This window comes from Panthera tigris, chromosome A3 (genome assembly GCF_018350195.1).
Source record: "Panthera tigris isolate Pti1 chromosome A3, P.tigris_Pti1_mat1.1, whole genome shotgun sequence".
Lineage (NCBI taxonomy): Eukaryota > Metazoa > Chordata > Mammalia > Carnivora > Felidae > Panthera > Panthera tigris.
The window spans coordinates 45392384-45418306 of NC_056662.1; the positions used below are offsets into that span (position 1 = coordinate 45392384).

Consider the following 25923-nt stretch of genomic DNA (forward strand, 5'->3'; position numbering starts at 1 on the left):
CTCTGGGCACCTATGTCCTTGTTGTAGGCTCTGCTTTCAGGATTATCCAAACCAAGGCCCTCAGTCTTCTCCCCACAGTAAATGGCACTACTATTCTGGCACCTGGTTGTTTAAGACAAACACTATGTATTATCCTTCACTTTTTTCTTTCTATCTTATAGCTCATCATATCCAGTGGCAACTAATCTTCTCCCTCTTCTCCTTGCTTGACCCCATTCTGCCCCTATCCTTCACTCAGATTTCTAACAACAATAGCCTCTTAACTTCCTACCTTCAGTTTCCAAAATGATCTTTTAAGGTGTTAATCATGCCACAGTGCTCTTCCACTGAATACTTGTTGGTGGCAATAATAACAGGGGCATTTTCTAGGTGCTATTATCTGTTCTGAGGATGCTAGGTGTATTAAACTCATTTAAATCTTACAAAAACCTTGAGAGGTAGTGACCACTTTTATCATTTTATGATTCAAAGGAAAGCTGAATACATAGTTACATAAGAATTAAACAATTTGTCAATCTTCTTAACACGTGACCTGCTTTACACCTTCCAACTTTTTTATATTGCTGGATTACTGGTGAAAATGATTTTGCTAGTTGTGTTTTCTGTTTGATGCAATCTGAAGGGGAGAGAAAAACTACTTCAAATTTACAAATCTGACGCAAATTAACCAGAATCCCTTTATCTGATGTGTCTTTTGCAAATATCTTCTCCCATTCCATAGGTTACCTTTTAGTTTTGCTGATTGTTTCCTTTGTTGTGGAGGAAATTTTTATTTTGATGAGCTCCCAATAGCTCATTTTTGCTTTTGTTTCTCTTGCCTCTGGAGACGTGTTGAGTAAGAAGTTGCTGCGGCCAAGGTCAAGGAGGTTTTTGCCTGCTTTCTTCTCGAGGATTTTGATGGTTTCCTGACTCACATTTAGGTCTTTCATCCATTTCGAGTTTATTTTTGTGTATGGTGTAAGAAAGTGGTTCAGGTTCCTTCTTCTGCATGTTGCTGTCCAGTTTTCCCAGTACCGCTTGCTGAAGAGACTGTCTTTATTCCATTGGATATTCTTTCCTGCTTTGTCAAAGATTAGTTGGCCATACATTTGTGGGTCCATTTCTGGGTTCTTTATTCTGTTCCATTGATCTGAGTGTCTCTTCTTGTGCCAGTACCATACTGTCTTGATGATTGCAGCTTTGCAATATAGCTTGAAGTCTGGGATTGTGATGCCTCCTGCTTTGGTTTTCTTTTTCAAGATTGCTTTGGCTATTTGAGGTCTTTTCTGGTTCCATACAAATTTTAGGATTGTTTGTTCTAGCTCTGTGAAGAATGCTGGTGTTATTTTGACAGGTATTGCATTGAATACATAGATTGCTTTGGGTAGTGTTGACATTTTAACAATATTTGTTCTTCCAATCTGTGAGCATGGAATATTATTCCATTTCTTTGTGTCTTCTTCAATTTCTTTCCTAAGCTTTCCGTAGTTTTCAGTGCACAGATTTTTCACTTCTTTGGTTAGACTTATTTCTAGGTATTTTATGGTTTTTGGTGCAATTGTAAATGGGATTGATTCCTTGATTTCTCTTTCTGTTCCTTCATTGTTGGTGTATAGGAATGCAACTGATTTTTGTGCATTGATTTTATATCCTGCCACTTTGCTGAATTCATGGATCCATTCCAGCAGTTTTTTGGTGGAATCTTTTGGGTTTCCATATAGAGTATCATGTCATCTGCAAAGAATGAAAGTTTGACCTCCTCCTGGCCAATTTAGATGCCTTTTATTTCTTTGTGTTGTCTGATTGCTGAGGCTAAGACTTCCAATACTATGTTGAATAACAGTGGTGAGAGTGGACATCCCTGTCTTGTCCCTAACCTTAGGGACAAAAGCTCTCAGTTTTTCCTCATTGAGGGTGATATTAGCATTGGGTCTTGGTCTTTCATATATGGCTTTTATGATCTCGAGGTATGATCCTTCTATCCCTACTTTCTTAAGAGTTTTCATCAAGAAAGGATGCTGTATTTTGTCAAATGCTTTCTCTGCATCTATTGAGAGGATCACGTGGTTGTTGCCCTTTCTTTTATTGATGTGATGAATCACATTGATTGTTTTGTGGATATTGAACCAGCCCTGCATCCCAGGTATAAATCCCACTTGGTCATGGTGAATAATTTTTTTAATGTATTGTTTGATCTGGTTGGCTAATATCTTGTTGAGGATTTTTGCATCCATGTTCATCAGGGAAATTGGTCTATCCAAAATCTATAAAGAACTTATCAAACTCAACACCACAAAAACAAATAATCCAGTGAAGAAATGGGCAAAAGACATGAATAGACACTTCTTCAAAGAAGACATCCAGATGGCCAACAAACACATGAAACGATACTCAACATCACTCATCAACAGGGAAATACAAATTAAAACCACACTGAGATAACACCTCACACCTGTCAGAATGGCTAACATTAACAACAGATGTTGGTGAGCATGCAGAGAAAGAGGATCTCTTTTGCACTCTTGATGGGAATGCAAACTGGTGCAGCTGCTCTGGAAAACAGTATGTAGGTTCCTCAAAAAATTAAAAATAGAATTGCCCTACAACCCAGCAATTGCCCTACTAGGTATTTATCCAAGGGATATAGGTGTGCTGTTTCGAAAGAGCATATCCACCCCAATGTTTATAGCAGCACTAGCAATAATAGCCAAAGTATGGAAAGAGCCCAAATTGTCCATTGATGGATGAATGGATAAAGAAGATGTGGTATATGATGGAGTATTACTCAGCAATAAAAAAGAATGAAATCTTGCCATTCACGACTATGTGGATGGAACTAGAGGATATAATCCTAAGCGAAATTAGTCAGAGAAAGACAAATATCATATGACTTCACTCATATGAGGACTTTAAGAGACAAAACAGATGAACATAATGGAAGGAAAACAAAAATAATATAAAAACAGGGATGGTGACCAAAACATAAGAGACTCTTAAATATGGAGAACAAACAGAGGGTTACTGGAGGAGTTGTGGGAGGGGGATGGGCTAAATGGGTAAGGGACATAAAAGAATCTACTCTTTAAATCACTGTTACACAATATGCTAACTAACTTGGATGTAAAATAAAAAAATAAATTAAATAAAAATTTTAAAAAATTAAGCAGAATCCCAAGAGAAAATGTGTACTATGACAAGAGAATCTAACTGTACTATGAAATCTATGAATCTACCTAATATGAAATAACTTCACTGGAGAGAGTGTTGGGGGGGGGGTGGTGGTGTAAGGGAAGGTGTTGACCTTAGTCACTTTAGAGATGAATGGAGTCTGTAATTCTAAAGGGACAAGGAAATGCACAAAACCATTGTACTCTATTTGAAAAACTTGTTTTCCATAGGGGATAGTTTAACAAGTCTGATACTGCTATACATGTATATGGAACTGAACAATTAAGCCAATGCATGGTGATGATGGGAGCCAGTTTCTCATTGTTGGAGTGGGAATTTACAGATGAACAAGAAGAGGAGGCTGGAATGAGCCACATGGTAATAGCTTGTAGTTAAAGAGGTCAGTAAAAACTCATGTTTGTTTGTTTGTTTAATGTTTATTTTTATTTTTGAGAGACAGAGTGCAAGGAGGGAAGGAGAAGAGAGAGAGGGAGACACAGAATCGGAAGCAGGCTCCAAGCTCCAAGCTGTCAGCATGGAGCCCGATGCAGGGCTCGAACCCATGAACCGTGAGATCATGACCTGAGCTGAAGTTGGACACTCAACGACTGAGCCACCAGGCACCCCAGAACTCATGTTTTAACTCAGTATAAATACACATGTTTACATATGTGTTTACATGTATTTCTTTGCTCTCTCCACTTGAGATGGCCTAGAAGCAATGATACCCTTAATAATAAGAACACCTATTGCCCACATCTTGGTTTCTAATACCATTCTCCAATAAAAGGAATCAGGGCTCATTTTATAACTGGGGTGGGAAATATACCAGATGAGTCTGGAGCCTTGTAGTGCCATAAAATAAGGAAGCATATGGGGCACCTGGGTGGCTCAGTTGGTTAAACTACTGATTCTTTGTTTCAGCTCAGGTCATAATCTCACAGGTGGTGGGATCAAGCCCCGTGTGGGCCTCTGCACTAACAATGCAAAGCCTGCTTGGGATTCTCTCTCTCTCTCTCTCTCTCTCTCTCTCTCTCTGTTCTCTCCCTCCCCCCCCCACCCACACTCTCAAAAGCAAATACATAAACATAAAAAAAAAATTAAAGGAGACCCTGGGTAATTCTGTCAGTTGAGCATCAGACTTTGCCTCAACTCAGTTTGTGAGTTCAAGCCCCCACCAAACTCACTGCTGTCAGAGCAGAGCCTACTTCTGATCCTCTGTACCCCCCTCTCTCTGCCCCTCTCCTGCTCCTTCCCTTACCTGCCTCTCAAAAAAATGTTTTTTAATTAAAAAAAATAAAATAAGTAAGCACTAAAAAATATAACACGCTGAAGTGGGAATGTCAAAAGACCATAGAAGACAGCTGAAAGCTGAAAGAGCCCCCAGTGGCCAAAGCTACAACAATATGAGCAACAAAACAAATAAAATGGTATTAAATAAAGCAGTAGTAAAATAAAAAAATAAGTATCTGAACCCAAACTGATATAAGTAAATGATGAATCAACTAATTAATGGGTGAGAAGAGACAAATCGCCCAGGCAGAATTCCAAGTAGATTATGTAGATATACCAGTCTCAAGGTGGTGGAGACAACTCTCTACTCCTTAAGTATGGGCTGCACACAGCACTTCCTTTCAAAGAGCACTGTGTGGAAAGAGGAAATAAAAGAGGAGCTTTGCAATGGAGAAACCTGACACACACTGCCTCAGCTAGGTGCTCAAAGGCAATATCAGCAATCATATTTGTGATTATAGTGTGTGCCCTTGATATGAGGTGAAGAAAAGGGCACTTCATCTCTGTGACCTTCCTCCTGAAAACCCATAATCCCATTCCAATGATGAGAAAAACACCAGACAAATCTTAATAGGGGGACATCCTACAATATACCTGGCCAGTAACTTCTCAAAGCTATCAAAGTCATCAAAAACAAAGGAAGTCTGAAAAACTGTCAGTCAAGAGGAGCCCAGGATAACAGGATGACAAAGTGTAATGTGGTGTCCTGGATGGGATCTTGGGACAGAAAAGAGATGTTAGGTTAAAAATTAAGGAAATCCTGATAAACTATAAACTTTGTTTAATAAGAATGTGTGGGGGGCACTTGGGTGCCTCAGTCAGTTGAGTGTCTGACTCTTGATCTCGGCTCAGATCATGATCCTAGGGTCGTGAGATCCAGCCCTGAGTCGGGCTCTGCACTGAGTGTAGAGCCTGCTTGAGGTTCTCTCTCTCTCCCACTGCCCCTCTCCGCTCACACTCTCTCTCTCTTTCTACAGTAAAAAAAAAGAAAAGAAAAGAAAAGAAAAGAAAAGAAAAGAAAAAAGTGTCAATATTGGTTCATTAATTGTAGTAAATGTCTAGTACTAGTGTAAGATGTCAATGATCAGGGAATGTGTGGTCAGAGGGCTATATGGGAATTCTTTGTACTCCTTCTCAATTATTCTGTATATTCAAAACGGTTTTAAAAAATCAAAAAGCAAATAAGGAACAATAAACAAAATAAAAGAAAAAGCAGATTGAGTTATACCACATGTGCTTATATAGTACTCGTGGAGATTTGACAATTTCTGGTGAAGCTCACAAACCATCCAGACAGATAACTGGGATGTCAAGGGGGACAGCATTTGGATCAATTATCTGGTCCCACTATCGACAATGATCAAACTCATTGTAAGAAATCCAGATCTGATCCTTGATTTGTGGTGCAGAGACATCTTTGATCCATTTCCCACTCCTACAAGAACTTAAGAAATAAGAGATCTAAAATTTCTTTCTGGAAGCTTCTATCTAGAGATCCAAAGGGAAAAACATCGAAAGGAAGAAAACTAAGTCTGTAAACAAGCTTCTGCAGTATTACTTTGAGGTAAAGCCTTTTGAGAATAACTTCTGCCTGTTGAAGTCACTGATGGACTTTGTTTTTCACAACCCAAAGGCCTCACCAAGGCAAAGTCCATTACTGTAACTATGGGAAATACATTGAATTTGTTCGTGAAACAAGTGGCTTCCCATCCACCCCCTTGGCTTATTTGCTTTCCATAGATATTACTCTTCAAGGAAGACTCTGACCAGTCTTTGTGTCTGCATGGCCCCTCCAATATCTCAGGCAGGCATCTCACCTGTATTGAAGTATAACTAACAAATAAATGTATAGGATACTTAAAATGTGCATTGTGGTGATTTGATATATAGATACAGTGTACAAGGATTCCTACCATCTAGTTAATTAACACATCCATCAATTCAAATATTTATCTTTTTTTTTTTTTTTTTGGCTAGAACATTTATGCTCTGCCCTCTTAGCAAATTTCAAGTAAATAATACAACATTATCAACTGTAGTCCCCATATTTTACATTCGATCTTCAGACCTTGTTTATCTTATAGCTAAAAGTTTGTGCTCTTTTACTAACCTTTCCCTACCTGTCCCTGGTATTTTTAAAGAAAACTAAATGTCAAGATTGACTTTTAAGTGAATAGTTATGCAAACGTTAAAAATTATTTGTTCCATTCTTGATTTTCCTTTTCTGCCTCAATCATTATAAATTTGGGTTTCAGTCTGGTTTGGGTGTTGTCGGAGCTCCTTGGCCCTTTACGTTTTCAAGCACACCTACCCTTGAGATGTTTTCACCTCCTACAGCCAGCCTGAGTCTCTGGCAGGGCTGTTCCTAAACTGTGGGAACTCACTTTGCCTGCAGAGCAGAAAACAGAAGTGCCTGGGAATTTACTGCCCTTAGGGGCAGCCCTGACAAGTGACTCACCCAGGGCAGGCACGGGGTGGTGCAGGGGTGGAGACTGGGTCAACTCTCAGCATGCCCTCACCAGGCCTGAGCCAAGTAACCCTCAGTGGGATTTCCCCCGAGAATTCACCTGGTTTAGCTTTGCTCCCTTCTGTGGTGTACTATCCCACTTCCAGGTTTTTCCTGGGAATCCTTCATCATAAATCCTTTTCACACAAAACCCTGTCTCAGGGTCTGCTTCTAGGGATCAAGCCTGGGACACAACTCAGTTCCCCATTTAGGAAAGGAGATGCTGTGCAGGAGTGTGATTGGCTTATAAGCTATTCTGGAGGTGGCCCCTGGCCAAAGACTGAGCAAGGCGCAGGTGCCAGGTCTGGCCTTTCCTTTCAGGGTGGGGCTCCTCCAGCAGGCAGTCCCTTGCTCTGGGGCTCCCAGCCGGGCTGCATCTTTCTCAGCTTGCAAAGACAAGGTTGCCAAAGTCCCCAGGTTGCCAGGTCCCCAGACAACACCTACGGCATCTGTTGTTTGTTGGGGGTTTTCATGTTTTACTTTTCTTTTAAAAATTGTACATTTTACTTTAGCCACATCAGAGTGAGGTAACCCCTGAAAAATCTTTCTGGAATGTTCCCGTTTCCTTTTCCCCCCTATAGTTTGCCGGACTAACTTTTTTCTCAGATTCCTGTTTCCACAAGGAAAAGTAAACAAGTCACAACTTCGATGGTATCTGCCAATGTGCAATGGACTTGTGATCCCGTGAGCATTGGGAATCAATTTCTTTCCTTTTATGTTCAGATTCAGGGATGAGGAACAAAGAGGGTCTGTAAATTTCTGAATCCCCATTCATTTGCTGACAGAGAGAGAAATGGGGCCAGGCGAAAGTGAAGGATGCTTTTCTCAAGGTTCATGGTAAGTCGTGGTTTTGGCCCAAATATCCTGTGCTAGATCTGTGCTCACGAAGCTAGAGCAGAGCTCCTCAACATTGGCACTACCAACATTTTGAGACAGGTGGCTCTGTGTTGTGTGGGATTGTCCTGTACATTGTGTGATACTCAGAAACATCCCTGGCCTCTACCTGCTGGATGCCGGTAGTACTGTCCCTCACCCTCTAGCTGTGATCCAAGTGTTCCCAGACATTGACAAATATCCCCTAATTGGCAAAATCATCCCCTTCTTGAGAACCACTGACACAGAGGTTGCTGTAGTCTGAATGTGTCCCCCTCCCCATATGTTGAAACTTAACCTTTGGTTAGGAGGTGAGGCTTTTGGGAGGTGATTACGGCAGAGTCCTCGTGAATAGGATTAGGGCCCTTATAAGAGAGATCTGAGCAAGCTCCCTTGCGCCTTACACCACCTCATGATACGACAGGAAGTCAGAGACCTGGAAGATGGCCCTCACCCAACTGTGCTGGCACCCTGATTTCAGACTCCCAGCCTGCAGAGCTGTGAGAAATAAGTTTCTGCTTATAAGCCAATCAGACTCTGGTATTTTGTCATGGCAGCCCAAATCCACTAAGACAGAGGTAAAGCATCCCAGGAAAAAAATACCAAAATAATGATGGCAAATTCTTCCTTTTCCTCTACCGTTCTCTTCTTCCTGGTACTTTTGTTTCAATCCCCTTTTGCTGTGTGTCTTCTTTTTTCTAAGGGAACAAAATTCTCCCTTCTCCCCTGAGAGTCCCTGACCCAAGTGGCTGTACCCAACATACTGCCCAATCAGAGCACCTTCCATGGCAACTTTGTTCTCCACAGAGCAGACTTATGGTCCAGGAATGTGGGAAGGTTACTGAGTGACTGAGAGACTGAGAGAAGGAAGAAGCTACAATATCGGTGCCATTGGATTGTGGGCGCCCAATTTATAAGCATCTTAATGGCATTGTAAGTGATCAAGGGGGCCACAGAACAGCCTGCTCATTAGAATGACATATGAATTAACAACCTTGCCACCTGGCCAGCTGTGTGACTTTAGGAAAATTATTATGCCTTTCTGAACCTCAATTTATTCATCCATATGGTGGCAAGGTTGTTTTGTGGTTTAAAGGAGATATGAATATAAAACTGTGAGGATAGTGCCTGACATTCAAAAATTGGTCCATTCCTGGTTGGCATTATTATTGGTGTTGGTTGACATTCTTATCATCAAAAACAATTCTGCCCATGCCAGTAAAAGAAATTGTATTAAATTACTTAAATACTTGAACTTTAATTTTTCTCCATAAAAGCTGGTGGATAACCATACTTACTCTGCACTGTTTTTGATTGTCTTTTGTAAAACACCAGTATTGTCTTGGTTGCAGTGTGGGCTGGGGAGGGGTTGTGGGCACAGGGTGGGGCAGAAAGGAAGGGCCTACTTAGCCCTGTGGCTGGCGAAACACTCAAAGGGGCTGGTATTTTTGTAAATCTCTATTCCAAAATAAAATCCTTGTTTCTCTTGAATCTTTTCCTCAAGTGGAGTGAGTATAAGTCTTTCTCCCAGAAAGAATGGAACTTCTCAGTTCAGATCAGTCAGCATTACACACTCTTACTCAGACACTAATAAAACAATCACCACCACTCGCTCATTCTTTGGTCCTTTTACAAGTCAGGCTGCCAGATTTCAGACTATTTCTCTATTTTTTCCATCAGCTGCCACAAGCTGGGGGATCCTGATTCTGTTCATCTCACCCACATGCGCACTGCCTACTGCATAATAAGGGAAAAATGCAGGCAGAGACATTTTAAACTTCCTCACCTCTGGATTTACCATAAAGAATGCTGGTTCTTTCCTCTTTTACTTCCCATGATTGACCTGGCTTCTGGGGGGAGGCCACATGTGTAAAAAAGAGCACGTTCTCCTGAGAAGGAAGGGCCTTGTCCACAGAGCTGGGTCTCCTGAAGTCTTGACAGGTAGGCAACAAACTACCTATGAAAGTCATCCTCAGTTCCCTGGCAAGTATTTAGTATTTCAGGTGAAATGGTGTTGTGGTTAAGAGGAGGGTTCTGGAGACAATCGACTTGGGTGCAAATCCTGGCTCCAGGGGGACCTGAGCAAGTTTTCAATTCTCTAGGCCTCAGTTTCCTCCTCTGTTGAATGGGGGTGATATAATAATGACATAATAACAGTAGCCCCCAGGTTTGCTATAAAGAGTAATGGCTGCAAGTACTTGGAAAGCACCTAGAACCATGCCTGGATTGGTTAAACATTTAATATACATGACATACGATTATTATTAAGCCCCTTGCGTCTTCCCCAAGGAAAGAGAGAGATGGCTATGCTTGGGCAGGGCAGGTTGTGGGATCTCATTATAGGATAAACGGTAAGATGGCCGTGGAATATGGTTAGACCAGGAGCTGTCTGGAAGCAATTTCTTGACTGTAGCACTTTTGACATTTTGGGCCAGACAGTTCTTTATTGTGGGGCCATTCTCTGTGTGGTAGGACATTTGGCAGCATCCCTGACCTCTACCCACCAAATGCCAGCAGCACCTCTGTATCCTTAGCTACGACAACCGAAAATGTCCCCAAACACTGCCAAATGTCCCCTGGGAACAAAATCTCCCTCAGTTTGGAGCCTCTGGTCTAGAGGGAAATGAGGAAGCAGAGCAAAGGAGAGACCCCGAGAATAGTGACGTTAACTTGACTTCTCCTGGAGAGTCATAACTGAGTAATGCTTGGTGGAGATGGCATCATATGAATTAAAGTTTTCCCTTCTATTTCTCTGGTAGTCCATGTTGACTGTATGTATTTGGATATGTGTGTGTGTGTGTGTGTGTGTGTGTGTGTGTGTGAGTGTGTGTGTGTGTGTAAAAACTGGTCTAAAAAGAGAAGGAACAAATACCACCTCTGTAAAGGGAAACATTTTAAATAGAAATGTTTTCATGGCATGTGATTGAGGTTTATTAAGATTAATAAAAACAGCTGTCACCTCCAGGAGTTGTGTGATGGGTGACTGCTGGTGGCTTTTCCCAAGGCCATGGAGGACTGATATCAGCTGTGGCTTTCCTATGTCACCTGACCCCAGCCCTAAATACACACTCTGTGTCCCAGACTGGACGGTGTTCTTTACTTTCTTCCCACCAGGACCGCTAAGGAATCAACCCTTTAGGAAATTCTAGAATGCTAGAAACTGCCAACAAGGCCCAGAAAACCACAAGCCCTTTCCCATTCGTTGTAACAAGCTGGCCAATTAGCTTTTTAAGAAGATCTTCTCAGGCTCTGATCTCCTGGGGATCTCCTTAAACTACAGATTGTGATTCAGTAACACTAGGAAGGGACCTGAGATTCTGCCTTTCCAACATGCTCCTTGGTGATGCCAATGTCACATGTCCACAGACAACACTGAGAAACAAAGTAACAGTGGACAATTCGACACAAGTTTTTTCAGCATCTAACACAGAATTTTCAGCAACAGTTTGGAAACAACAAAGAGGCATTTTTATTGTCAGGAAAATAAACAGCCAGGGCAGGGTTTTGTCTGCACAGGCAGGCATCTCCTCTTGTTTTCCTCCTATGTCGAGGCAGGATGGAAGGGGGTCAATACTGTATGAGTTTCATTAGGCTGGTGGCTTTTCTCTCTCATGTCCTCCTGTATTTCTGTTATGTGTGAAGGACATAAACACCTTTTAGGAGGGATGACAGAGGCAGAAAGGGAATATGGCAGGAGCCTGAGCCCCTGAGTCAGACCTGGCACGTGGGCAGAGGCAGGCGCTGGAGGCCACTCTGTGTGTGGTGCGCAGGGTCACTTGGAAATCCCCCACGAACAGCCAGGAGGAGCTTGAGAGAGGAGTGGCATAAGACACTGCTGTAAACTACACTGATTTCCCAAAGGATTTTACAAGTGCTCACAAAAGTAGAAAGGATAATCTGAACCCTGTGGGTCCTTTATGAACAGGGAGATTATGGTTGGGCTTCGCCACAGCCTAAGGGTGTAGAACAACAGGGCTATTGTGGAGCCAGGCATTCATATTGAAGACAAAATATTAGCTGGGTGGTCCAGGATAATGAAGGCATTTATGACTCCGGCTAAGCATATGTATGTCAGACTGATCCACAGATTACTCGTACAGAGTCTGGGCTCACGAGGACTCCAGAAGGGTGAGACTGGCTGGGTATAGATTTGGGATAAAGGCACCAATGATCAAAGCGGCTCAGAAGGATGAAAGAGCTGTTTATCTGTGACCTGGGGATACAATGGAAGGAGGAATACCATTACACTGAAAATGGAGACTGGTTTCCAAGAGCATCCTTAAAAACTCTGAATTTTAGAGAAAATGGTCTCAATCCAGCACTCAGAGGGAAAACACACACCAGAAAAACAATGGACAGTACGAGGAGCTTGGGAAGCCAGGTGACCAGGTGGCCAGGGCACAGGTCCACAGTTGGGATCTGGGAAGACAAACCTTTGGGTTGGTTGGCTGTGACCTGGTAAGTGACCTTGGACTGTAAGGGTTGACTTGTAGTGTAGGGCTAACCTGTAGCCTTAAGAAATAACAGCTTTGTTTTAACACTATAGGTTAAGAGATAACAGCCTTATCCTATCAATCAAGGGATGTGATTAGTGTTTGATTGGATTGGGGCAAGGGCCTGTTTGAACTGTTTCCACCTGGGAACTATTCCTTCATTTTGTTCCCAGGTGATAATAAGATGATGTGGTCAGCTATAAAAACTCTGTGTCCTGGCTGTTCGAGACCGCACTCTGGTCAAGGGTGTCGGTCCCGATCGATAGGTTTGCCTTACCTCTCATTGCAATAAACTTTGTTGTGACTGTCACTGGTGCCCGTAGCATTCTGTTTCAGGAGTCGTGTGGATGCAACATTTGGTGCATTGGCTGGGAAAGTTAAAGGTCTGAAACAGGGCCCTTTCCTCGGATTGCTCTGCTGACCCCTGAAAGGAGGGTCAGGATTGGGAGAGGTAAGGATTGGGGTGTGCCATTTGAATGACTCAAGAAGGGTGTGCCAGATGCAGCTATAGACCCAGAGTCAGGGTTCCTACCAGAATGCCAGTGGGTCCCATTTGGTTTGGTTTCTGTTAGAAAGGATCCTACTTTTATGTGGCTGCTGCGGCCTACTGGCCTCGAGATGTCGAACTTGTGTTCTCTTCGTGTCTTAATTATTTTCTTTCCGTTGATTGTGCATCATTCTCGGTTTTGTCTTAATTGTTTTCTTTCTGTTGATTGTGCGTCCTTCTCAGTTTTGCCTATCTTTGTCATGGGTCAAAATCAGAGTACCCCCACCCCTCTGAGTCTCATACTAACCCATTTCCAGGACTATGGGAAAGCTGCCTCAATTCTCGGCTTCCATGTCAAGAAGCCAGTCCTTCGAACTCTCTGCGAGGTGGAATGGACCAGCTTTCAGGTTGAATGGCCTCCGCAGGGGTCCTTTGACCTTACTCTGGTACATAAGGTTCATGCTATTGTCTATTCTAGGCACGAAGATCAAATGCCATACATTGAGGCATGGAGAACCCTCATCGAAAACCCTCCAGATTGGCTAAAACCTTTCTTTCCCCCTCACCTCCCTAAAGCACAGGTTTTGCCACTTAAAGGCTGTCCACTTGATAAGAATATTGATGGGACTAAGCAGCCACCCCCTTTACCATCTGCACCGGAGGAAGAATAAGAAACTTGTAAATGGCCCTATAGTTCTCGCCTGGAGAATACGGGTCCGGATGCTTCAGACCAGGAGGCAAGCCCAAGTCGGGACACTCCCCTGAGCCCGTCTCACACCTGGTCAGGAACCTCCTTCCATCCCCCCTCCCGCTGCCTTACCCCTTTAGCCAGGGCCACCCCTGCAGGGTGATGTCCAACCCTTTATGGTTTGTGTGCACTTTTCCACTAGCAACCTTTATAGTTGGAGGCTTCAGGGCCCCCCGTTCTCAGAAGAACCCCAAGCATTAATTTCTCTCCTTGAAACTACGTTTGTGACCCATCAGCCAACCTGGGATAACTGCCAGCAGCTCTTGCAGGTTCTCTTCAGTACCGAGGAATGGGATGAGATCCGTCACGAGGCCCAAAAATTGGTGATGGGGCCAAACAGGCATCCCACCAAGGATCCCGCCTTACTCATGGAAGTCTTTCCTTCCTTGCACCCTGAAGATTGGGATCCAAACACTCCTCACGGTAGGCGATCATTGACCCTATTTCGCCAGACTCTACTGGGAGGTCTCCGAGTGGCTACCCGCCGGCCCACAAGCATATCTAAGGTAACTGAGGTAGTTCAGGGGACCGAGGAGAGCCCCTCAGCCTTCTTAGAAAGGCTCATGGAAGAGTACCGTACCTCTATCCCTATTGACCCTGAGGCACCTGAAAATAGAGGGGCATTAAACCTGGCCTTTGTCTCACAGGCAGCCCCAGACATCCGGAAGAAATTGCAAAGATTAGATGGGTTCGAAGAAAAAAATTTATCTGAGTTAGTTGAAGTAATCCAAAAAGTTTTTAACAATAGGGATTTGCAGGAAGAGAGACAGACAAAAAAATTGACTCAGGTGGTAGCGGCCATCCTGGATGCCCGCGAGGGAAGGGGACCCCAAGTGACCAAAGAATTCTGGTCTGGCAAAAAGAAAAACAAAAACAAAAACAAGTCAGTTGGGTTAGAGCACCACTAGGAAAAAAACCAATGTGCATATTGCAAGCAAGAAGGACACTGGAAAAAGGATTGCCCCAACTTAGCCCAGCGTAAAACACGGCCACCCCAGGCGTCGATAATGAAAGTTGATTCTGACTGATGGGGCCACGCTTGGTGGCCCCTTCTGAGCCGTTGGTTACTGTTAATGTAGGGGGCCAACCTAAGACTTTCTTGGTGGACACTGGGGCAACATTTTCAGTTCTAAAACAAGATCCTGGCCCCACCAGGCAAGGAGCAACCCTGGTGCAAGGAGCGACTGGGTCCCAAACTTGTAAAGGGACCATTGAAGGACAAGTAGATTTAGGCCGTAAAACTGTTACACATTCTTTCCTAATCATGCCTGAATGCCCCTACCCTGGATTACTGGGTAGAGACTTATTACATAAACTGCTTCTTTGAGATTCACTGAAGGGGGTATGCATGTTAAAATCGGCCAGGATGACCCAACAATAGGGATGGTGACTGTGCCACTTGGGGAAGAGGGCCTACTTACCTCGGTGCCCAATGAAAATGTTCACACAGTCAATCCCCTCCTTAAAAGTCTCCAGGCAGACTTTCCCCAGGTATGGGCCGAGACCAATCCACCTGGACTGGTGATTCATCAAGCCCCAATAATTGTGGAACTTAAGGTGTCCACGCTTCCAGTAAGACTAAAACAATATTCTATGCCCCGGGAGGCTAGGTGGGGAATCGCTGTTCACATCAAGCATTTGCACAACTCGGGCATTCTGACCCCATGCAAGTCACCATGGAATACTCTACTTCTGCCTGTCCAAAAGTCTAACTCTTCCAATTTTCAGCCAGTTCAAGACCTGAGAGCAGTAAATGCCAGAGTAACCAGTGGCCTATTTATCCAAAAGGCTAGACCCAGTTGCTTCTGGGTGGCCCACATGCATTCAACAGATTGCTGCCACCGCGCTACTAGTCAAAGACGCAGATAAACTAACCCTGGGACAGACGTTGTCTGTTATGGGGCCCCATGAAGTGGAGGCCTTACTGCGGGCTCCCCCAGAATGGTGGCTATCAAATACTCGGATTACCCAGTATCAGGCATTGATGCTCAACCAGCCCCAGATACGTTTTTGTGCCCCCCGAGCCTTAAACCCAGCTACTTTGCTGCCTGAAGGACTAGGTCCCCCTCTACATTTTTGCCTTCCCTGGGGAACCTCAGCCCAGCGCACAGAGCTCATCGCACTAACTAAAGCCCTGAAACTCAGTAAAAACAAGTCAGTTAATATTTATATGGACAGCCGCTATGCCTTTGCAACTGCACATGTGCATGGGTCCATCTATCAAAAGCGTGGCCTCCTCCTCACGGCGGAGGGCAAGGACATCAAAAAGCCAAAATTCTAGACCTTCTAACAGCCATCTGGGAACCTGTGAGACTCGTGATCATGCACTCCCCGGGACCTCAAAAAGGCAACTCCCTAGAGGCAGTCGAAAACCGCCTGGCTGATGCGGCAGCCTGGGAAGCTGCCTTAACTGAAAGTAAAAGTGCTTTGGCACTACTGATCTTGATAGACCCCCTGCTTCCGCCGGAGCCCAATTACACTCCTAAAGATTTGGAGTGGATTTGAAGAAAAGCAGGAAGTATAATACCGGGACGAAAGTGGTTTCAGGATCCTGAAGGTAAGCTACTCTTACCCGCGGCACTTGGGTGATGCATGGTGTGTCTGCTCCACCAAGGGACTCATCTGGGAAAAACAAAGATGGAGGAATTGGCGCGGGGAAAAAGTTCAGGGTCCAAGGCCTGGGAAAAGAGATTGAGGAGATGGTTGAAAGATGTGTGAGTTGTGCCCAAGTAAATCAGGGTGCAAATAAGCTTTCAGAGGCTAAAAGAGAGGAACTGAGCCAGGCTGGTTTTGGGAAGTAGATTTTACTGAAATTAAACTGGGGAAATACAGATACAAATATCTGCTCGTTTTTGTGGACACCTTCTCCGGGTGGGTTGAGGCGTTCCCCACTAAATCAGAAACAGCTCAGGTGACAGTTAAAAAATTACTAAATGAACTAACTACTAGATTTGGGCTGCCTCTGAGCATAGGATCGGAAAATGGCCCGGCCTTCATGGCACAGGTATTGGAGGGTCTAGCTAGAGCATTGGGAATAGATTGGAAATTACATTGCGCATATAGACCCCAGAGCTCGGGTCAAGTAGAAAGGATGAATTGGACTCTAAAAGAGACCTTAACCAAATTGTCCCTTGAGACTGGCAAAAATTGGGTTGATGTTCTGCCTTTTGCCCTTTTGCGTGCGCGTTGTACTCAAGGGATTGTCTCCTTACGAAATTTTATTTGGCAGACCTCCACCTACCTTGCCGAGGCTAGGGTCGACATAAAAGAACAGCTAGAACAGGACCACTTGTTGGCTTCACTCATGGCCCTGCATCTTGTACAAAAGGAAACAACTAAGGCCTTGAAAAAAGCCTTCACCCATCCTCCTGTTCTTCCCCACCCCTTTCAACCAGGAGACTGAGTTTGGGTCAAGAGGCATGAGCTCAAACCCTGGAGCAGTGCTGGAAAGGACTGCACACCGTGATCCTGACTACACCAACAGCCATGAAGATAGACGGTGTCCGAACCTGGATTCGTCACTCTCAGGTTAAGAAAAACTGCGTGGAGGCAGAAACACCTAGGACTGATACGGGGCCAGAGAATGAACAGTGATGGAAGGTCAAAAGGCACCCAGAGGATCCTTTAAAGATAAGACTGATGCAGGAATAATAATACTTGTCTGGGTTTGGATAATAAGCTTGGGAGACTGTGTGGAACTGCACCCCTTGTCTTTTTGGCCATACCAATGGGAACTCAGACACTGTCACAGGGAAGGTGGTAACGTCTAACGCCTCTCGTACTATGCCTCATTTCTTGTTCGACCTGTGTGAACTGGTAGGAGAAGAATGGGGGTTGCAAACCTGGGCAAGAGCTCTCAGGAACATTGGGGAGAAAAATTGCGGATGTGGAAATAGGGCACTAGAGTGAAATTTGGCTAAGATGCAAATAGAAGAAATGAATGTGAAGGAGAGGGCCAATACCACTGTGCCAAATGGGGTTGTGAGGCACTAGCCCCCTGGTTAACAGGACAGGACCTTGACACCCTAATTACTCTCCTTAGAACCCTGAACCCCCAATGTGAGGCCCAAGGAAAATGTAACCCAACACCAGCTCATCTATTTTCTCCTCATTCTGAGCTACTGGGCACACTTGGGGCCTCCGAATGATATCATTGTGCCCTTGGGGTTCACAACGAATTTTAACCCTAGGGGACCTCTAAGGGCAGGGTTGGTGCATAATGTCTCATGCCAACAATTCCGGAGCAATTTGAGACACTCTCAGTTTAGTAAGGAACAATCTTAGAGCCAGGGAATGTGCCAGGGAGGCCAGCAATAATTGGTATCACTCTTGGTCCCCCTGGCTCACATCACTGCTTACCACCATAGCTGGGCCACTACTATTGTTACTTCTTGGGTTAACTATCGGCCCATGCATTATCAATTGGTTAGTACAGTATGTCAAGAGGCAAGTTGGTAAATGATTAGGTTCAACTATGTCCGCTTAGTTCCTAATGAAGAATCAAGGGATTGATTCACGGACAAGAAAAGGGGGTTAACTTGTAGTGTAGGGCTAACCTGTAGCCTTAAGAAATAACAGCTTTGTTTTAACACTATAGGTTAAGAGATAACAGCCTTATCCTATCAATCAAGGGATGTGATTAGTGTCTGATTGGATTGGGGCAAGGGCCTGTTTGAACTGTTTCTACCTGGGAACTATTCCTTCATTCTATTCCCAGGTGATAATAAGACAATGTGGTCGGCTATAAAAACTCTGTGTCCTGGCTGTTGGAGACCGCACTCTGGTCAAGAGTTTCGGTCCCGATTGATAGGTTTGCCTTACCTCTCATTGCAATAAACTTTGTTGTGACTGTGTCACTGGTGCCCGTAGCATTCTGTTTCAGGAGTCGTGTAGATGCAACAGGATGAGTAATATTGCCTTTCATTTTCCTCATCTGCTGGGGACAGAGGTTGATTCTAGGTTCCAAAGTTGCCAGGCCTACAGCAGAATGCACCTCAAAAGACAAAGTTACTCCATTCCACTTTGCTACAAAAGACAATTTGGAAGCCTTGGTGGGATACCTCTCTAAGAATTCCAGGTAAGGATTGGAATTTTCCAGAATAAAAATATCAAGTATGCCAGGTACCACACCCTTTTATCAGCCTGAGGAGGAAAAATTTTTTTTACATTTATTTATCTATCTATCTTCATGCCCAGTGCAGAGCCCAACATGGGGCTCAGACTTCATGACCCCAAGATCAACACCTGTGCTGAGATCAAGAGTTGGATGCCAAACTGAGTGAGCCATCCAGGCACGCCAGGAGAAAAAAAAATTTTTTTTTAACAAACACCGTCAGATGAGTCTGACAATGTATATACCCATGAAATCATCACAATTATGATAATGAACATAGACATCCTTCTCAAAAGTTCCCTGATGCCCTTATAATCCTTCTCTCCCTCAACTATCTTGTCACCAGGTAACTACTGGTCTGCCTTCTGTCAGTTTAAGTGAATTTTGCATCCCCTACCATTTTATATACATGGAAACAGGATGTACAGTATGTGTAGTATAGCTTCTTTCACCATAATTTTAAGATACAACTTTTTGTGTATCAGTAGTTTGTTACTTTTCTCTGTTGAGTATTATTCCCTTATATGGATATACTAAAATTTGTTTATCTATTCACGTGTTGATGAACACTTCAGTTTTGTACAGTTTGCGTCTCCTAGATTAAGTTTCTGTGAATGTTCACGTTTGTATCTTTGCATGGACACATGCTCCCATTTCTCTGGGAATGGAAAACCTAGATCATATAGGAAGCATATAACTTTTTAAGAAATGGCCAAAGCATTTTCCCAAGCGGTTGTACTATTTGCCAGTTTTATCAGCAGAGTGGGAGAGACCCAGTTTCTTCATATCCTTGCCAGTACTCAGTGTGGTCAGTGTTTTTCACGTTAGCTGTACTTGTGGATTTGTAGTGGTGTCTCCATAGGATTTTTCATTTGTGTTTTCTTAATGACCAATGATGTTTCACATCTTTTCATGCATTTATTTTGCCATTTTTAAACCTCTCTGGGGAAGTGCTTGTTCAAATTTTTGCCCTTAAAAAAAGAGCTTGAGTTGTCTTAATATTGAGTCACGAAATCTATTCTAGATACAAGTCTTCTTCATATACATGTTTTGGAAATATTTTCTCCCATTTTATGCCTCATGGAGAATTTTTCAGAACCAAGATGTTACAGTTTGGAGGTAGATGGTACTACCAGGCTGGTGTATTTCATTCTGGAGTCTCTGGTATTTTAGTAGCTACTTCTGCTGCCAGACCTTCCTTTGGTTCTCTCGCATCCCATTGACCTGGCACCATCAGATCACCTCCACTTAAAAACTGCAGGTCAACACTGGCCTCCACCACTCACCCTCCACCTCATTTGAAGCAGTGGTGCTCTCCTTCCACAATTTTCTTGTTTGGTAACACATAGGGGCATTTTTTCTTTGTATATCTGATTATCACACTGTATGCTTTAAATACATGTGATTTTTGTCAACTATATCTCAGTTAAAAAAAAAAGGAGTATATGTAGCAGTTACCATTGCTTCTTGTGGTCCAAATAACCACCCTTTGTTATTGCTCCAGAAGCCTACAGTTCTGCTGATCTCAGGTGGGCTCACTGGCACACCTGCAGTCAAATGGAATCTCAGTCTCTCTGTCTGCAATTGGCTCAACAGAATTCAGCCCCCATATTACCATTCTTGCTGTTTCTGTCTCTATGGTTCTGGTTCACCTCATTGTAGTACTAACATGGTTTCCACCAGACTCTCTCTTGTCGGAGAGTCTGATAGGAGAACTCTCATGTGCTACTGAGCTCAGAGGGTTTGTAGACCTCTGGGACTATCTTGATTTGGTTCTCTGAGAATCAGACCCTGAGAAAAATATTTCAGTATAAGCCGCTCATCCCAGGAAGCTAAGAAGTGGAAAAGGAAAGGAAAGTAGAGGGGGAAGCCAATACAGTGTGTGTTTAATGAAGAGGCTACCACTGTGGGAAACTGGGGCACAGTCTCAGTAGGGACATGCCTTGGGACTGTCCCATCCAAGGACAAAGAATGACACCTTTCCTGAGACTGAGAATCTTCTGGTGAGTGCTACATGAACCCCTGTCCTCCTTAATCAGGACTTTGACTCTGAGGGTTCTCCCTCAAGGAATTTCTGGCCCCTGAGGCTGGGTTTAGTCTTATCAGTGAGGTTCCCATTTACCTATTTTAAGTCTACTACAAATAGGTAATATTTGCCATATTCAGGGACCTTCTGCATAATCACAAAATACAAATGGACTCAAACCACACCAGAAGTAACTCTGACCTGTTTCCCCTTGGGGCATAATCATCTAAAGCCACTTTAGAGGGACTGTGGGGTCTGGATCCCTGTGTTTAAGGGTCTGGTGTGTCACTAGTGCGTTGGCTGCACCTGTTACAACTTCGCCATGGACCAGCAGGATGGAAGGCCCATCATAAGCCACCACTCTGTCATCTTGTGCATGCGTCACCAAACACAGATTTGCTTTTAATGAAGCAGCAGATATTTTTAGTGATTTATCATGAGATGCTTTATTGCATAGGATGATGGATTACTGCAGAACATTAGAGTAATCCCTTGCAGCCTCATGATTTGAAAATCTATGAAGGAAGGTAAGCAGTTGGGTGCAAGCTAGCTTAACAGTGGGATGAGTTTAAAACAGTCTAATTTATCGGAAGATATTGTGTCAAACCTTGCACATTGTGTATTCTGAGTCTGCTGTGCTTCAAAAATGAAGAAGGGCTGTGACAAGTCCCTGCTTCAGATTCACAGATTTTTTCCTAGACCTTGGCTAGATGTTTCTGAACCTGCATAGTTTTCTGCCTTTCAGATTTTCACCATCTCGCAGGGCTGAGTGGGATGACTGTTTTGCTCTTGTTTTCAGTCTCTTGTACAGATTGATGCCAATCTGAGTAACTTCTTGTTTTCCAGGCTGAATAACTCTAGCAGTATCAACATTCATATGTAGATTAATTAACATGTTCATTGATTTCAGAAAGTGGTATTGAGAGTAACTGTGACCAGTATTAGGGGCTCAGCAAACACAGAGCTCTGATATTTACTTGCACCGTCTCAATGTCAAACATTCCAGTTCAAAGGCAGGGGAAAAGAAGCATTGTCCCAGCTCAAAGGCCAAGAGGCAAAAGGGATTCTCTCTAAGTCAGGAGAGGCTCAGCCTTTTTCTCCTATTCTGGCCTTCAATTGATTGGATGTGGCCCACCCACGTTGAGGAGGGCAGTCTGCTTCACTGTCTACCAATTTAAATGTTAATCTCATCCAGAGACACCCTCACAGCCACAGCTATAATAATGTTTGACCAAATATCAGGGCACCTATGACCCAATCAAGTTGATGTATAAAATTTACCATCATAATAGTCTTCATTTCTTTTAGCAGCTCCATTTATGGATGTGCCTTAGTTTATTAAATAAGTCTCTGTTCATGGACATTTAATTATTTTTAATCTTTTGTTATGGGGAGTAGCTCTGAGATAGATAACCTTGTGTACACGTATTATGTTCACTTGCCATTGCATTGGTGGGATTTCTGAGTCAAAGGGGAAATGTATATGTAATTGCACCTCTCTGGGGGGTTGTACCATTTTGCATTCTACCAACAATGTCTGAAAGCACTTGTTCCATGGGGAAACAAGGACCCACATCTGGTCAAGAAGAATACTACCACCCTTGGTTATTGAGATTGGTTTAGGACCAAACTGACCAATGGGAATGATTGATGGGAGTTTTTGTGAAAACTTGGCAACAGAGAAGCTATTTCTTCTTGGGGATTGCTTAACTAGCTGTTGTAAACCTCCAGTGTCTAGGAACAATCACATAGGGAAAGCCTGATCAAAATGATACCAACCGAGAAGGAGCAGTGCCCACAGACACAGAAAGGAAAGTAAGATAAGAATCCTGATGGAGTAATAGAGCCCCTTGATCCAGCTGGACCTGATTCAGAGGCTATTCCTGCATTTTTCAATTATGAGAGCAGAAATTCAGTTTTTAAAAGTCAAATATGATTTCATGTATATGTGGAATCTAAAAAAATAAAACAAGCAAAAAAAAGCAGAAACAGCCTCATAGATACAGAGAACAAACTAGAGGCTGCCAGAGGGGAGGGGGCTGGGAGATGTGCAAAATGAGTGCAGGGGAGTGGGAGGGACACCTTCCAGTTATGGAATGAATAAATCACAGGGATGAAAGCATGGCATAGGGAATATCATCAATGGTATTGTAATAGCATTGTATGGTGACAGTTGGTGGTTACACTTGTGAGCACAGAGTAATGTATAGACTTGTCCAATCACTATGTTATATACTTGAAACTAATGTCACAGCATGTATCAGCTATACTTCAATTTTAAAAATTTGAAATGAATCCATTTTTTCTACAACTGAGAGAGTTCTGCCAAATTCAGCATACTGCACAAACACGATTTCTGCCTTCAAGGATGTTTACAGTAGAAATGGAAGATAGGACTAAGGCATGAAAAACAATGAGAACAAGAAGATGGAGTCATATGAAGTGCTGTACTTTACTTATAGATGGAGTCCCGTTAGTCCTTCAGAAGGCAGAGGAAGGGCAGGTAGTGTACCTTGAGAGGACAGGATTTGGTTGGGTGGAACGTTGACTGGCTCCACAATCCTACACCTGCAATTTAAGATCTGGTATGGTCTGAGAACCAAAAGTTATTGTAGAGTTGGGGCAAACGTGTTCAGCATGAAGATGCAGAAATTTTAAACTGTTGAGTTAGGGGATACGGCCTCATACTCTGCCAGGGATAATAGATATGTCATATATGGTATATATGTAAGGTTTTGCGTTCCCAATGTCTGAACTGTTTAAATTCTGAAACACTATTGGCCCTACAGAGTTTGCCTAAAAGACTGTGCCACTGTGCTTCATGTCTTGATGAAGTGAGGGGATGTGTTTTCCAAGGCCTGGACATTGGGGTGAGTGTCAGGGGACCCCACAGGCATGACTTGAAAGGTACCCATCCCATGGACAGCAGGAAAAAGATAAAACATCTGAAGTACTTTAGACGTACAAACTCCCCAGGTCCTTTGTAAGTCTTCACAGAGGGACTTCTGTGTAAAACTCATCAGACTGTCACCTGCACAGAGTTGCTTTTTCTTTTCTTTTTTTTTTAATGTTTTAATGTTTATTCATTTTTGAGAGAGAGACAGAGCGTGAGTGGGGGAGGGTCAGAGAGAGAGGGAGACACAGAATCCGAAACAGGCTCCAGGCTCTGAGCTGTCAGCACAGAGCCCGACGCGGGGCTCGAACTCACGGACCGCGAGATCGTGACCTGAGCCGAAGTCGGCCGCCCAACCGACTGAGCCACCCAGGTGCCCCCAGAGTTGCTTTTTCAAGGGAGCGGGTGGGGCATCATCCAAGCTGGGCAACTCTCTGCTGACTGTGTGGGCACCCCTGGCACTGGCTGCCCAACCAGCATGTCAGTGCTATCTTCTAAGTTGTTCAAAAGTGCTATGTGCCCTGTGCTATTTCAGATCCTTAGCCTGAGACAGATCAACCCCTAAAGGCAGAGCCTGAGACAAGGATTTGAGCCAGGCAGCTAACTGGGAGGTAGTCCAGGATGTGCTGGAAGAAGTGCAGAACTGAGGTGGGGACATCAATACAGGAATTGTCAATGGGTGAATTACTGCTATGGGTAATTGGGGCTCACTCCTGTTGGGGGCCTCTAGGAGACTGTGTGTGGCATGCCTCAGAATTGCCCCTCTGAACAGGAAGGAAGCCAGGAAAACTACCCAGCAACTGGTTGAACATTGCACTACAGGCAGTGTCTTGCAGCCTTCAGGTTAAGAAGGGAGAGGCAAGCAGGTACTGGAGCTAGGAAGCTGTTAGTGTGCATAGAAACTGGTGCCAGCTGCAAGTGAGCACAAGGTAGGCCGAGAGGATGTGGCACACAATGTCCACTAAGAGCTCCCACCCAACATGGCTGATCTCAGTTGGCCACACTGTTCAGTGACTCTCTTTTCTTGCCAACTAGAAGCCCCGTGGGGTCAGGATCTGTTTCTACTCAGAGCTGTATCCCCTGTGCCTAGCATGATGTGTGGGTCAAATCAGTGTCCAGTTAGGAGTTACCAAATCAACAAATACCACTGTATTTGTTTTAGCCTCTTCCTGGGTTTTTTACTGCAATTGTTCTCCAAAGAGCACATTGCAAGTAAGATGTAGGTTTCCCCTGCTACTACTGACTGAAGGCAAGAATCCATACCATGTCTCCACATTAACCACTCTTGGCCCTCCCTTCTTGATGCTGAGGAAGGAAGCCTGTGGGACTTGACTGAGCCATTGCCCTCTTCCTATCCACTCCTGGCAGGAAGCAAATGTTTGCTTTAGGTGTCATGGCAGGGCTGGGAAGGGTTCTCACTTATACTCCAGACAATGGCTCTCATCCTTGCCATCATAAAAGTTTTAGAGGTTGGTTGGCTGTCTTTGGGTTTCCAAAGACCAGCAGACTCATTGCTGCCCAGATGTCTGGCTAGTGACTGGTCCTCAGGTATGCTCATTCATCAGCTTTGTAGTGATGTAGAGATAAGCCTCTTCTGCCAGCTTAGGATAAATTAAATCCTCTACGTAAGCTGGGCTTAGGGGCATCCCTCTGGTTGGAAGGGGGATCAGGGGACTTATTTTTTTTAATGCTTGTTTTTGAGAGAGAGAGAACATGAGCAGGGAAGTGGCAGAGAGATGGGGACAGAGGATCTGAAGCAGGCTCTGCACTGACAGCAGAGAGCCCAATGTGGGGCTCAAAATCATGAACTGTGCGATTATGTCCTGAACAGAAGACTGATGCCACCCAGGTGGCCCTCAGGGGACTTATATTAGAGCTACCTTAATATGGCAAGCACATCAATATCACTTGGGTGCTATGTTAATTTGTGATGGCTTTGTGGAGGAGTTGGTATGTTACAGAAAGCCAAAAGATGGCACCACTTGGCCTCCTATCCCTTGAAAAAGATATTCTACAGATAGAATTTGGCGTGAACGTGATGGGTGAGGGGCAGAGCCAAGCCAGAGAAGAACTCGACCTTCAGCCACCAAAAATTCACCTGACCTCTGCTAGGTTTTTTGTTTTTTTTTTTAATAATGTGAGTGTTTTTGTCAGCAACTTGGATTATATCTGTTAGAAAGAATAACCATCGCTCTTGAGAATGGATAAGTATCTGCTGTGTTTACTGCTAGAATTTGCAATAAAATCCCTTGGAGCGAGCCCTGCAATCCCAGCCCTCGCCTCTGCAGCTGTTGGTGCTGAAGAGCTGCCTCCATCTGTCTAGCTGTGAAACCCTGTTTACCAC

At 43.9% G+C, this 25923-nt stretch overlaps 1 long non-coding RNA gene across 1 annotated transcript in view; it reads left to right on the plus strand.

Annotated features, from left to right (window-relative positions):
* The first annotated feature begins 18542 nt into the window (after window positions 1-18542).
* LOC122236996 overlaps window positions 18543-25923 on the plus strand; it is a 48112-nt gene continuing 40731 nt past the window's right edge. Inside the window, exon 1 of the long non-coding RNA XR_006215187.1 lies at window positions 18543-18624. This is a non-coding gene — a long non-coding RNA (uncharacterized LOC122236996). The remainder of the gene's footprint in view (window positions 18625-25923) is intronic.